Here is a 13571-nt window from a genome sequence, read left to right as displayed (position 1 = left end):
ACCACTGTGGAGGGCATATGGGCAGTAACATTGTTTCTCTCCCCCAAAACACCTGCTAGGGCCATTCAGCAAATTAAAGTGATCACATCGAGGAAAAAAGCTGTTTGGTGTTCTGAAGGAACTCAGGAAGAAGAGAAGAGAGGGAATTGCTCAGGAAATTAAGATAGTCTGAGGCTTTCCCTTTTTCCTCCTTCCCCTTCTTTCTCTCCTGGTAAAAGCAGGAAGAGCAGACTGCCCCTGCACTCCAATTTTTCATGCACTCCAAAAAATCACTGCTAACTCTACTGTCTGTCCTGTACTCAACAGATTACATCTAAACAGTAAAAACACATTTTGGTCAAATACATTAAAGCATATTTAATGATATTAGTGTTTGTTCCATCTTGTAAGGGTGGAACATCCACTGACTACTAAGAATGTAACTTCACATCTTAAATCTATTCTAGCTCCAATATCTTAGATCTATTCTCTTTATGTCTTTGGAAAGAATTAAATATTGGGAGATCACAATTATATTAATGGGGGTTGCACATTATTGAAAATTAAAACTGCTAAAGGCAATAAGAGAAAATTTCAAAATTTGTAATGAAGAGTGTGCACACATGACAATCAAATATTACTGGAAATTAATACACTCACAACCATAAGCAGACTGCTTTAAAGTAAAATAAAATAAAATCATCATTTAAAAAAAAACAACACACAAAATAAAAAAAAAAGGGGGGGAGAGGGAGGAAGAATATTGAAGATACATTTATGCTCTGCACCAGGAACAACAATTCAATTACAAAAAAAAACAAAAACAAAAACAACCAAGCAAACTGAATCAGTTGCACAATATAAGAACTATGAAAAAGTCAAGAAACAACATAATTTTTCACTCTGAACACCACCATAAAATTACTGTCCAATATTTCTTTTCAAAATATACTTTCATTAAAGTTTCCTACTTTGCTGACAAAATATTTTACTCTGAACATTATTTATTCACCTAAAAAAATTACCCAAAAGTTATTTTTAATTTTTCTGGAAAAACTGCAGAGTAAACTTTTAAGAAGCCAACAAACAAACAAACAAAAAAAACAGCCAAAAAAACCCCCACCAAAACCCAACGAAACAGCCAAAAACAAAAGAGACAGCAACAAAAAACCCCAAAAAATAGAAAAAAAGAAGAGTCAGAATAATTATTTTTCCTATTATTTTGTTTATAAATTTTGTATCAAGCAGTTTCATCAGGAAAATAAACACAAAGTGTATATATATATTTAATCTTTTATTAAAAATGTGTATGTCCCACTCAAATGTGCACCGAGTTTATCTTTTTGCAGCACCAGAGGTCAATATTTATTTATTTATATTTGCAATTGAAAATTGCTAGCCTAATGTAATGATAATGAATGAAAAAAACATATTTCTAGTCCTGAATAACCTTAATTCACAGGGAGTATTCTGACTAATGCCATAAAGGAAAAATCATTAATTTGAAGATGAGTAATTTCTAATACCAAAATTAAAGATCACTTGCTATCAGCTAAAATCTGATGCCTTTAAGAAAGACTGATTACACAGATATTAATGTACATTTTTATTCATTAGAAGCTAGAGACAGAGAGGCTAAAGATGGGTACAGTCTCCTTAGTAAAATCTCATGGCAGAGCAGGACTTTTCTGGTTATAGTCAAAACCATGAATAAAGCCACTATGAAAATTGGTTACAGAGTCAGAGCACAGTGGTCACTTGATAAACTGAAATTGAGATGTTTAATGGGAGAGAGAAGCAGGATCTTTAGGATCTATGCTGCCAGTGGAAGGATACTCATAACCCATCAGAACTGTCTCTCCATAAGATCAAAGCAAGGAAGGGGTTATAGGGTCAGAGCTTGAGATATTAACTCTTTCAGAAAGGAAAGGGGATGCCAAAATATTCCGTAATTCAGAACCTTCTGTGCATAGTTTTTCTTGACTTAACAGTACCTGGTGAAGTCTCTGGGCAAAGTAACAGTTTAATACCTGGTTTTTTGACTGTTAGCCTTTTTTGGACTTGACAGAGTTCAGTTTACAGCTGGACTCAGCACCTTGAATCCTTCTCAACCTAATGAGTTCTAGGACTGTATGATTTCACATTACAATTGATACAGATTCTAAATACTCTAAGAATAAGCAAGCAGTGCAGATTGGCTACTTTCCTGGGTCCATTAGTTAATGATGAAACTTTTTTAGTAGTAGTTGCAAATTAAGGGACAGTTTGAAAGCTTGGTTATGACCTCAGTTATTGGAAATGAGGGATGTTGCCTTGCCACATACAAACTTCGTAGTTTAGGCTACCCAGCTGAGCTTGACTGCATTGCTGCAATTAAGTTAGCTACTTTGTGAACTTAATTTCATCTTCTTTGGGATTGTTGGAGATAACATTGTGAAATGTCTGATTTCTCCAGAACGGAATAGTTTACCATTACAAATGAACAAAACATAAAGTTCATAAGCCATGGAAATATGTGCTTCAATACTTTTTTTTTTTTTTTTTTTTTAATGCTGAACAAACAATACAGCTAAGCTAAGCAATACAGATCTATTCTACTAAAACAGAAAGGGGAAGGGCAAGCAACAGGATACCACCTTATACCAGTATGAAAAATGTTTTCTTGGAGTGAAATAAATGATGAAAATAAAAGCAGAGCATGAAGTTGAAATTGAAAGGGAAATGACTGCATGGTTGTTTAAATCTCTTTGAACAAACATTTACATAATTATGTCTTTTCCTAATTAAAACAAATAGTGTAGCAAAAAGACAGGTGCAATATCCAAAATATCTAAGTTTCAAAATAGGCTTAGTGTAGAACTAAAATTTTGTAAATTCTAACTTTAGCTCTCATCAGATATTAGAAATACAAGTGATTGATGAAGTGTTACTGATACTAAAATTAAGGTTGAAAAAAAAAACCAGCACCGACAAACAACAAAATCCAAAATTAAAAAAAAAATAAGAACATTCATCTTTATTCATTTGAATAAGCCTTAGGTAGCACTGTACACCTGTCTTAGAAGTATTATACAGATTTCTGTAGGTAGCTCCACTGCCCAGAATTCTACAAGACCATGCTATGAAGAAGAGGTGACTCAGGTTAGGAAAAGTCAACACAGTTTATTGGAGAGGTTCATTTGAGTGGCAAGGTGGTGAGGGTTGACTGGCATCAACTTTTCAGATAATTAACCTTAACTGCAATATTCTTCTTTTTATTTGCTTCTAGGAACTGTGCAGGATTCTTGTCTTTGGTGCTTACTGCGTTGACTCCAGTAGTATGGGATAAAAAGCAGTATGAGGCTTCAAAAGGCCTCTTGAAAATTTAATACAGTTAAAGTGAACCATCTTGTTCTGAGTTTAAAAGTGCTAAATGTGTTTGGGGAAACATTTTTATTAATGTGACAAAACTGTTTGCCCACTTTCAAATATCTCTAGTTTTCACATTTCTATGCCATACCACCCACAGACGTGAAAGACAGTCCCACTGAAATCCATGCAGCTAAAGCTGTAGCCATGGACATTTTGCCTTGCTCTGGTCTTCAGAACCTTATGGAGCTTGGAGAGCACTGGAGATCATTAATGAATGCAGAATGGCTTACTGTTATAACCACCATTAAGAACAGCTATACTTCAGGTTATTCATATCCATCTTTAACAGTGAAAATATTACAGGAAGGATTAGCTCTGAATTTGCTTCTGATAAAACACAGCTATGTGACTGGTGAAGTAAGAAGTCTTATTGTATTGCCATGGGAGGGCACTACAATTCAGAGGGGGAAAAAAGAGGGCTAAAAAGAGCACTTATATCTTGTTTTCAATAAATAACAAACCTTAAGGATCCAGCCATGATGAAGAACTAGAGTGCACTTGCACATAATGAAGATATGAATAGGTGCTCACAGAGCTTTGACACAGCCCTGGGTCTCTCACCACAACTATGAATTCACACCTTAAAGGAAGAATAATTGAGTAAATAAGGGCTGAATTAGACTTTAAAACAAAAAAAAAAAAATTGATTCCTCCAAAGTAAAGTTTCTGGTATGACAGAAATGACATGTAATTTTGCAGGGACTGTGCCACAAGAAGTATTTTTGCAAATCCTATGTATGTATGTATGTATGTATGTACGTATGTATGTGTTTTAATAACTTTAGCTAAAATGATATGAGTAGATAAAGGAGGTTTTAAGAAAGGTGGAGAGAGACTTTTTACCAAGGTCTGTAGTGAGAAAGGAATATTGTACTGTGAGTGTGATGAGACAGTGGAATAGGCGGCGCAGAGAAGTTGGGTGCCCCATCCCTAGAAGTACTCAAGACCAGGTTGCATGGGATTGATACTAAATGATCCTCAAAAGTCCCTTCCATCCCAAATTATTTGATGATTCTATGATACAGATTCTCTGTATGTGGCTGTAGAATATTAAGAACTACAAAAAACTCTTGAACTTGTGTAGGTACGTAAGGCTGATTGATTACTTAAGAAGACAGGCATATTCCATGCAGTAAAGCTGTACAATGTGTTTTTCTCAGATAATAGCCTGAGTGCATGAGGATCTAAAATGATAGAGAGCTGCCTTATATGTGGAGAACAATAGGGAAAAAATGTACTTTTTGAGAGCAGCACTTAATAATGTTTGGATGCAGTGGCTCACAGTTGCATTTTCAACTTCCATAGAATTTACTACTTAGTCAATGACCAAAAGTAAAGTTATTTTACTCTGTAAACTAAATGTCAACAGAAAACAAAAATTTATAGGGGATAAATTTGGAAATCAGGAAGATGAAAATTAGCTCAGCCAGCAGGGTGCTATTCAGACAATTTGTCAACTGACATAGATCCTATAGGGCCACTCAGTTCCTACAATGAAGAAAGCATTTCAAGTGGCAGGAGGCAGTAAGAGATAACCAAAACTTTTGTCTTACAAAACAGTTGTGATCACGTCTCTGTGATTGTTTTTCAGGGAATGTAATGTGTGAAATAAAAGTAGCGCTTATAATTGAAACAACTATTTACAAGAGGGAATAAATTATTTGCTTGTAAAAAAGTGATTTTGCTTTCAAGTTCCCTGAAAAATCAAGGTACAGTCTAGTGACTATGTATCACAAGGTGAAATCAACTTACATGACTGCTGCCACACATATGTCTCGGGTCTGTGGACTGACACCAAATCAACTTAAAATCATGAAATCAGTGTACCAGTCTCTGATAATTTATAATGACTAGACACATCTGTATTATTAAGCCACAAAGAGAGACAAAGATTTTTTTTTAAGTACTCTGGAGATAAAGCAGAACATTTCTCATGTAAATAAGTGATTTTCTCAGCAGTTTACAGATCTATAGTCAACAGTTTTTACAGGATTGCCTGACAGGAGGTGAAAAGTCACATTTTCCAAATAAGGGACATTTGAGGAGCCTCTTCATTCTTAAAATTACCCTTTTATACTAGGACATGCTTTTCTGGGAGTTGAAAAAACTTTTAATTGTCCATGCCCCATATGCAGTATTTAATTAAATAGGTAGATACAAAACTCACAAGAAACACAATTCTATATGAGCCTTCTCAGAATTCTGAATTTTTATCCAATGTGCTTGGAATCTGCTGCTGCTTAGATTTCAATACCACATCTAGCACTTTATTCCTTGTTCTCAGATTGTGCTTTAAAGTGGAAAACATATTCTGTCCTTCCATTACAATGTCCAGTTAATGAATATGAAATTCCAAAGTATATCTTAGTTGATAATCCATTTGAATTGTCTGGACTGTTTTTGTTACTTTTATTTTTGGAAGTATTGAAGTTTGTATTTCATGTATATTCTAAGCTTCCCACTTTAGTAGCTCAATCATTCATTCACTGACAATTTTATGGATAACCAGCACAAAACTGGTGGGCTTTATTCCACACAAGTGCCACATGTAAGAACCAAAATAAACTTAAAAATTCAAACTTCCTTCTGCTCCACCTGAATGGTGATTTTTTTTTTTTTTTTTTGAAGATTCAAAATTCAATATGCAGTCCCAAGCACCCATAGAGCCTGGGCAGTGACTGGTGAGTAGTACCTCTGCAGACACTGAGGGACACAGGTGTCAACAAGGCAGCAGAGTCCCCCAGACAGCAGAGGAGCCTCCCATGTCCTGAGCTATGCAAGCAGACTGAAACCACAAGGTCCAGAGACAGATCATGCTCCCATACTTGAGACCCAAGCGATACTGTGCCCAGCACCCTGGGACTCTCTTGTATGGCACAGACACTGATATCCTGGCGTGAGTTGCACAGAGACCACCAAGGTGGCTGGGAGCTGGAGCAACAATTGTTCAAGAAGAGTCTGAAGGAACTCAGGCTGTTCAGCCTGGGAAGAGATGGCTTTGGGGGGGGTCTTACTGACATCTACAGATACTTGATAGAAAAGAAATATGGAGGCTTTATTAACTCTTCTCAGATGGTTACAGTTAGAGGATGACAGGCTACAAAAAACCCTACAAGTTGAAATAAACCGATTTGGATTAAAGTTATGTATACTTTTTCATGGTGAAAGTGGTAAGGCTTCCCAGAGAGCTTATGACAACTTTGTACTGGGCGATACCAAAACCTTACCAGACCATGTCACAGGCAATCCAGTCTAATAAAGATGCTTTGGCCTAGATGATTTTTAGAGGTCATTACCAACCTAAATTATTCTATTATTCTGTTATATGTATTTTTGCATATATTTTCAGCATTAAAAGTTCTTATCTTCCTTACTATACAAGGAAACACACTGAAAACTGCCAAATTAAAAAACAGCTGAACTCTGATCCCAGGCAGATCATTGCATGGATCTTTTGGTAATACCACAGTACTAGTAAAGCTTCCTGTGAAAATCTTTTCTTCCTGTTAAAATAAAAAAAAGATATTTATAGCCAATACACAGATATACACATGATGGAAGATGTTTAAGTTTTATGGTTTTCATTGTGAAAATGGTGAAGTTTTCAAGGCAATATTACTATATTAAGCAATATAGTACATTATACTTCTTGAGTCAAAAACATATCAGTGTAACCATAGAAACAGTGGTTTACTGTTCAATCAGTTAAAAAACAGGTGCTAGGAAGAATACATTAACCTAGCCAGGAGACCAGGATTGTTTCTACATAATCTGTGGTTGCCTGATATCAGTAATGAAAAATCAAAACCTTAGAATTTATGAAGAAAAACTCTACATTTTAGATTAGTATTTATACTCTCCATAGCATCAACTGAGGTTTCCAGCTACAGAAAAGCAACTGCAAGTCACATCACTATCCAGAAGAAAACACTTAGCAATTGAGTTAAAGTTAAAGAAGACCAGAAGTGATATAATAACCTAATTTTCCATTTGTCTGTACTCTGTACACCTGCTGATTTGGCTACGAATGATTTTCCACCAAATGAAAATGGCAATGTTTTACATCTGCTTTGCATGAGATTGCAGAGAACAGAGGAGATACAGAAGAGGCTTTTGGGCCAATTTGAAGAGATGTATGATGTAGCCAAAGATAGCCTAGTTAAATAAAATTAGAGTTAATGGTTGCAAAAACAAAAATACATAATAAAAAAGCAACTGACTGAAATTTCATATGTCCATTGTGTAGTAGTTTTACAGACAAAAACTGAATCTATATTTTAAAATTCCTTAATTTGTGTTCTTAAATCATATCACATCATAAACAAGTACAAGATCTTTTTTAGTAAATAACCCCTCCTAGTGAGAAATACCTGCTCCACAGACCATAAACAATTAATGAAATCTAACATAGTTTGTCAAAAGGTCACTTAAATGTAAACAAAGAGAAAAAAAAAAGTTTGTGTTACTTAATTTAATATAGATAGAATTAATATTTTAAGTATTATGTACAAGGTATAAAATTGTATTCATAGGATAATATAATCCTTTTGGACAGAAAACAGCCTTTAATGGCTACTGAGTCCAACCCACTGCCATAGGCTCGGACATCTTCACTAGTATTCCTGACTGAGTCATTACAACCAAACAATTATATCAACCCTCATGGATCATGCAGTAATTGCAACAATCTACCACTGCATATTAACAATTGGATTTACTTTGCTAACACCTGCCTTTTTTACTCGGGTTCTCCAGAAAACAAGCATGTTCCCTTCTTGCTGTGATATATTAGGTATCAATGACAAATCAGCTGTCCCAAGCAGCACTTAGCCTCTTAGCTCAGCAACTCTGTGACTGCACCCATCTCAACCTTTCTGTTTTCTCAGTCATGCACTGCAGTCATAATGAAGTCATCCATCCTTCTGACAACAAAGACCTTAACCCTTTGATACAAATGTCAACTGTGGAATCTTTAAACCCAGGAAAAGTAGAGATATTAAGAATGCTACAAAAGAATTTTTTTTGTTCGGGTGTGTGGATTGGCATACATGCACACCCACATACCTACAAACAGTAGCCTATTTACTATTATTTATTTATAGAGAGCCTCTGATTATGCTATCTAATAAAACATTTGTCCTTTTTTTTAAAAAATTTCTTCTTATAATGCATAGATCAGGGATAGCTGTGCTGTTGAAAAGAGGTATAATTGTGACTTCATGAGGTAATAGTAGAAGGGCTCCAGCAACACCTTTCAGCCATGCTTCTAGCTACACACAACATAATACCTAAGAATACCTAAGAAATAGGATGGCAAAATATCAGCATTTAAAATGGAAAAAAACTCTCAATTTTGTCTTATTTTACTGGATATCATAGATGTCGGCCATGAGTTTGAATCTTTCCCCACCACTGCCAATCCTTAAAATGCAAATAGACAATCTAACATCACAGACTCAAGGAGTATTTGCTTTCAGCAGGAGTAGCAGTGTTTGTGTACCTTAGTTTACATACCTTACATCACAATATACAGAAAAATTTGTGAAATTTACGGCTGAAGCAAGATCTACTGATTTCCCATCAAATGCTTCAGCTACATGAGCACTGTTTGCCTTTTCTAGTTAATTGCCAACATCTTCATAGCTTCACTGCAAAACTAACAGTTCTGGTTAAATTTATGCCATCTTCATTTAATCTAAATAATCATACACACCCACACTGAGTATAATGAATCCTATTTTTTCTTCATGTACTAGTGTGCTCTTGGATGACTTCATCATAGTCTTTTATTTCACTTAATATTACCTTGGGCTCCCTAGGGAGAAAGAAGTATTGTTGCTCATTTCAGTCTCTGGTGCCAAGCAATTCCTTTTTACCTATATTCCTTATATTGGTAGGAGAAAAGTCCCTTGTTAACAATTCATTTAAGAGTGAAAATATTTAAGTATAATTTCTTCGTAGTAGATAGTAAGGACTACTCATTATCAACAAATTCCTATTATCTTTCTAGGCATCCTTTCAACATCAATTAAATCAAAAAGGAAAATCCACTGAACAGTAACCACCAAAAAATGTATCTACTGCTTTTATCTACTCTTAAAAAAAAAAAAAACACATCAGAATTCTGTGCTTGGAAAAAGAGGAACACACTGCAGTCGACAATGTTTTCATACCAGATTAAAATTCTTGGGTATACTCCCTAAAGATTTTTATTAAGCAAGACCTTTAATGTGCTCAGCAAAAGTTCAGGTTTTGTAACAGCTCTTCATTAAGGCTAAGTTCAAAGCATCCAGTCTTTTCCTTTATTACCAGAAAATGCTGGTCAGGGAGCTTTGAGTTTAGCACCATGTTATCAAAACCAGTCAGGATTAAACCATGGGATATCCCCATAATTACCTTATCTACAACAAACCTAAGCTTAATTGAAGAAATATTCTGTCAGGCTTCCAATTTTTATAATGTAGCAACTCAAGTAACAGGAAAAGAGGAACCCATTCTCCATTTTCTCCCTGTTTCCCTTTAAAAATGAACAATAGTAGGTGGCTAAAGATTTCCAACTAAAGCTAAAGACATATTCTGAACTGACCTATAAAAACACATACTTGCAGATGTCCATTACAAATCCATGTAATTTTATGCTTCCTAATTGTTGCGAGAACCTGATATTATTTAAAATCAATTACGTGTCTTTTTTATTTTTTTTAAATGCTAAAGTGCTCAGTGACTTGAAATATGACCAGTAAAATAAGTAATAATCATTTAAGGGAACCCCTTGAAGATATTGGCATAATACAGCATGACAGCAAGGTATATATCCCTGGTTAAATAATTAGGGCTTATGACTAAGCTTTATAAATTTGGGGTATCCCCATTAAAACATTTTAAATTGTAGATTAAATGCCTCCCTTATTTGGTCTTCCACTTACTAACATGATTTTTCAAAGGAAACATCAACTACAAGAAAAGAAAAAATAATGTAAAGTGTGCATTTTCTTAATAATTGAAGAAACCATTGAGCATTCAGAAGAGATGAGAAAACACTGTGCCTCCAACAGTGAATTTTGTGGGAATGAATGCCACATAAATTACAAAATTTTATTGTTTTATTATGAAAGGACAGCACTTAATGTTAAGCAGACATAGCAAAAATCTTCTATCTGTCTTAAGTAGAAAACCTTTATTTTTTTGGTTCAATAAAATGACATGAATTATAACAATAGTTCAGACTGAAGAAATGAAGCAGCATGAATATAATCAAAACCTCTCTCGGGGCTACTGTCATTATCCATTAAAAGGTAACTGACAACTTCTTCTTAATTTGCTATTAATCTTCCACATTTCCCCCACAACTTAATATGGCAACATTTTATTTAATTAGTATGCTCATTATAATTGTTTGTCATAGTGGTTTGTTTAGTTGACACAAGTTGTCTAACACTGACTGTACAGATGGCAGAGTACCAGTGTCTAGTCTCAGAGGAACTATTTGACCACTGCAGTAAAAGAGCAATAAACAAAATAACAACATTGCAGCCCACTCCAGTTTATGTAGGCAGTCAGCCTTTTATCGCTGTAAAACCTTGAAATGGATGTATGAGCACTGCTGCTATAAACAAAGAGTTGTTTACTGCTTTGGGATGGCAGATAGTACTACTGGCCTAGAAGCTCCAGCAGCCTGAATGTCAGAAACTGACTAATGTGGAGAAACATACAGTGACTGGTTTTATAGAGAATATGTTTTATAAACCTCAAGGGACAATTTATCACAAATTCATCCACTCTACTGCAGATTGCTGCTTTAATGTTGAATACTGGATTTCAGTCCTCACATCAGCTCAAGCAAAGAAGGGAGGGGAATCAAAGGCTATACTAGCTTCTCTTCATGTTAATTCTGGAATTTCTTCATAGAAAATCTACTTAAAATACCTATTTACCCATTTTTAAAAAGCAACTATTGTATGATTTATGCGTAGTTTATAGAAAAAGACAATCCTAGTTGCTCTTTTATCCTATATCAATACTATTTAATTGTATGCAGTTAAACCTGCTTGTGAATACCGCATGCATGCCAATCTATAATAATAAACACCACATTTTATGCTGCTAGTAGGCAGGCAAAAATGCAGCTGTACTCCCATATTGAAAAAAAAGAGTATTTCAAGAGCAAAGAAACAGTAAACTTTTATTTATATTGCCTTGTTAAATACCTGTGAAAGTAGCCAAAAAGTAGTCACCCATTTCCTTCATCCCCTGACAGTAATGAGATTGGTACATATAATTTTATTTCCTTTACCTTTTCTCTCTGTAAAACTCGTAATACATAATTCTGATTGCAAATGTAAAGTCAGATATTGAGTGATGCATAAAAACTTTGAATTTAAATTTGGAACTAAAACCTGCTGAGTTACTTTCCACTAATACAAATTTCATGCTAATGTAACTCCACAGAATTACACAAAATCCATACTGACAGAAAATGTGAAATGACAACAGAGATCTAACATTAATGTCAGTTAAGTCTTGCTTCCAAACTAATACTTTCAAAGGTAGTTAAGGCAAAATCAAAAAACACAAGGTGCTTTTCTGAAAGGCTTCTGAAAATATTTTACACAAGTTGCAAAATTTGAATAGCGTAACTCCCTTTACATTACATACTTTGCTGAAAACTTTGCATGGCTATTTGCACTCTTCCACATTTGTAGCTGAGGGATTATTTGAGCACCACTTCCAAGGACATTTGAATTTCCAGCAATGGTATAGGCCAGTAATTCATGTGTAGAACCACTGCATCAATACTTGCCCAGCAATTTTCAAGCCTTTGCCTGTTTGTGAATCTTTGCCTCTCTGAATCTGAAGCCTTGGCTTTTCCAAAGACACTAAAATTATATTGTCACAATCACTAAGATTTGTTTAAGTTCTAAATAAAATTGGATTGATCAAATCATACAAGCAAGTTTTTCACAGTGGAATACAAGATCACATTTTACAAAATGACCACACAGATCATTTTTGTTGATCATATTAGGCATAAAGAAAAATTTGTAAAGGTATAACCTGAAGATCACTTGTGCACAAGTTTGATATATTTCTCCTGTAAAAAATATATAACTTAATTCTCATTGTGCTGTAAGAGTAGCTTTTCATATGCAATAATTTTGGAGTGAAAACTTCAGTGAGATATGGAATTATTTCTCTCTGGATGCCCAGGAAAATAGAGAGAACAGTCAGTCTACCTAAATTTAAAGCTTACAATATTGATGACGGAACAAAATATAATATAAAATGTACCAAACCATAAGATCACTTAAATATTTAAAAGGTAAGCAGGAGTAAAACCAAAACAACTTCCATGGGATTTTGCACACATTGAAATTAAAAGCTCTATAAAATAGAAGAGGATATATAATAAACTTGTTTTCTGACTTTCATTATAAGGCCTATTTCATGGTCAAAAATAAAAGCTCTAAATTCTAAAGTAACATAAAATAAGCCCCCAAGAAAAAGCATTTTTTCATTCAAAATGTCAACAAAGAATATAGCAGAAATACTATTTTAATGAAAAAGAGATTACATTATAATAAGGAATTTAGAGTAAGTGAGATCTAGCTAAGGACAATGTTAATTTGATGTTTACATTATGAGTGAGTCTGTATCTTACTCAAGAGATACATACTTGCTAACAAGAAAACAGAAATAAACCATGTCCCAAATTCCACATTCCAATGTATTTAGGGAACCAGACCATAAATTTCTTTAGGGCTCTTCTGGATTTATGAACAAGCAATATATTCCCTTGTTCGTATTATATTCCCTATACTATAGTTTGAATTAATAATCACCTCAGAATTTAGCTGCATTTTTAAGCTCTTTCATCTATTCTTTTTTATTCTAAACAAATCAAGCACTCATTGGAAAATTTGAATGATAGCCTAGAAAAGGCTTCCTTAGCAATAACAGAACATTCGGCACCAGTACAAACTCATTTTGTGCTCAAGCAGTGCTTACATCAACACCAGCAAACTATTTTCAAAGTTGATACACCAGTAACAAGCAAAAAGTTTGAACTTTTAAGCTAAGATAGAGCAAAAAGAACACAAATGGACTGGTAGAAACTGCTGCCAACAAGATACCTCCTTAATTTTAATGTCAAACAATATCTACACAAGACAACACCTTCAGGA

This window comes from Cinclus cinclus, chromosome Z (assembly GCF_963662255.1).
Source record: "Cinclus cinclus chromosome Z, bCinCin1.1, whole genome shotgun sequence".
In the NCBI taxonomy this organism is placed as follows: Eukaryota; Metazoa; Chordata; class Aves; order Passeriformes; family Cinclidae; genus Cinclus; species Cinclus cinclus.
Note: the sequence above shows the minus strand (reverse complement) of the source record.